General features: G+C 38.5%; 1 protein-coding gene across 1 annotated transcript in view; it reads right to left on the bottom strand.

Moving 5' to 3' along the window:
• LOC107106155 (protein kinase C-binding protein NELL2-like) overlaps nt 1-2,147 on the bottom strand; it is a 33,233-nt gene that overhangs the window by 26,629 nt on the left and 4,457 nt on the right. The window lies entirely within an intron of this gene.

The raw sequence follows: 2,147 nt of genomic DNA, 5'->3' as shown, positions 1-2,147 counted from the left end.
GTCTAAAAGAAAATCCGACTTTTCAAGCTTTCCCATGAAGACGCAGAATGAGATAGATATATAAACCACACATAAAAAACAGTAACTGGAAATGAGTTTATGAATTGCTTAGATAGTTTTCATTTATTCAGTCTTGATGAATGATAAGCAATCAGCTATGTGAACTGTCCAAAGCAAGCAGAAGAAATTGCTCCAGCAACAGCTATATTTCTGGCCATTAACCCTCCCCCTTTATATCAGTCTGCCTAATGTAAACCAGGATAATCTATTTCTGTAGAATGTCAAAACATTAAATCCCATCTCCCATTATCAGAGAGTTAATGCTGCTAGGAATTATGGCAAATCTGCTGATGGTATAGAGAGAATACTCCAAAACAAATTTTCGAACATGAACTGAATTATTTGCTCTCATAATTATTAGTATGTTTTTCAAACTGTAACAAACCATTTGTCTGAATCTACACTTTCTATTTCTCAGGAGAACACAAAACTAACACTTCCAAGAAGCATACACATTTACACTTGCAGCAAATGTCTGATGATGGTGTTTAGTTCTCCAACAAGTGGAAGTTTTAAAAAAGAAAATCCATGTGTAGAGCTTTTAAAAATAATGAACAAAAAGCAGTGAACAGCTTTCTGCAAAATAGTTCCAGAAATGGGAGGGAATACAAAAGAAAGCCTAGACTAGAGTGATGGAAAAATGGATACAATTCCCTTATAGCATTTCATAGTAACTTGGGGAAACCTATTTAATTTGGAATCTCTCATTTTTGTTTAACAAAGTTTGAATCTAGTAGCACCTTTAAGACTAACAAAATTTTATTCACGGTATAAGCTTCGGTGTGCAAGCATACTTCCTCAGATAGTGATCCATACAAAATTTCCCCTAACTTTCTACCTGATTATGTTTACTGACCACTGACCAGAGACCTTTTCAGAGGTTATGTTTGAGGATATCCACACACATGTACACATGCTACCCATATTGCTACCCATGATCCTCCTGATAGGCATGGTCACCATTTTGGCTGAATACGATACAACGCATATTTTCCAGCTTTGGTATATGGTACTTACAACCAATGCTCCTTCTAAGCTGTGGAGTCTTGTGAGCGAAAATTCTACCTTGTGAGCTACTGGCATTAAAGTTGTGAGCAAGAAATTTGGCTACTGCATAAATTAGTTTGTCCTGGAGCCATCCTTCCTGAGTTAAGACAAAAATGTGTGAGCTGGAGGCTAAAAAACTGTGAGCTAGCTCACACTAACTCAGCTGCCTTACAAAAAGAAGAAGAAGGTTTCATTTAGTGTATAACAAAACTGGAAAATATGCACTGTGACCTATTCATACAAAATGGTAACCATGCGTTTCAGGAAGATCATGAGTAATAATCTGTCAAATATAACATCTGAAAAGGTGAAAGCATGAGTGCACATGCACACTGATTACATAGCTTAAAATTGACTCTTCTTGATGCAATTTGTGATCACACCAGATTCCTGTTTGTGTTGTGATTCAATTTAGGCCTGTAATCTTATTCATGTATTTTGGTAACTTACAAGGAAATAAAATTAACTGAAAATGCTAATCGCAATTTTTTTAGAATTTGCCTAAATTAAACCAGAAATTAGGTAGAACTGACCATTGGCTAGAGTCAACCCTACATATGGAACAGAGGATATCAGCCCATAAGAAGACCTCCGCCGAAGGACGCTACCATCTGGTTCCAGCAAGACCCGTCACAGACAAAAAAGACCTATGCTGCTTAGGTGCCTGGTAAGGCACCCATCTCCCCTGAAATATATGTGGCCCTAGCTAGATGATTAAATGTATATATGTAAACTGCTCTGAGCCTCCAGGAAGGAGTGGTATAGAAATGTGATGAAATCTCTCCCTTATAATAATTGAATAGCAACGTTCTATTTCGCAACATTCTAAATTTGGCCTCCTTAGTGTTAGGCCGGAAGAACTGCCACTCAGAAGACACTGGCTGGGTTGACTGGCTGCTTTGTGCAGTCCCACCCAGCGTTCCAAGGTCATTTGCATATGGAAGCTGATTGGACCTCACTCCATTCCACACCTCAAACTCACCCCCCCCCGCAAGGCAGTTGGCATTTTCAGTTGCATAACATACCTCATAGGGGAGAGG

The sequence above is a fragment of the Gekko japonicus genome, unplaced genomic scaffold, assembly GCF_001447785.1.
Source record: "Gekko japonicus isolate JY-2015 unplaced genomic scaffold, Gekko_japonicus_V1.1 scaffold1384, whole genome shotgun sequence".
Classification (NCBI taxonomy): Eukaryota; Metazoa; Chordata; class Lepidosauria; order Squamata; family Gekkonidae; genus Gekko; species Gekko japonicus.
The sequence above is the reverse complement of the archived record's forward strand: the minus strand, read 5'-3'. Positions and strand labels throughout refer to the sequence as shown.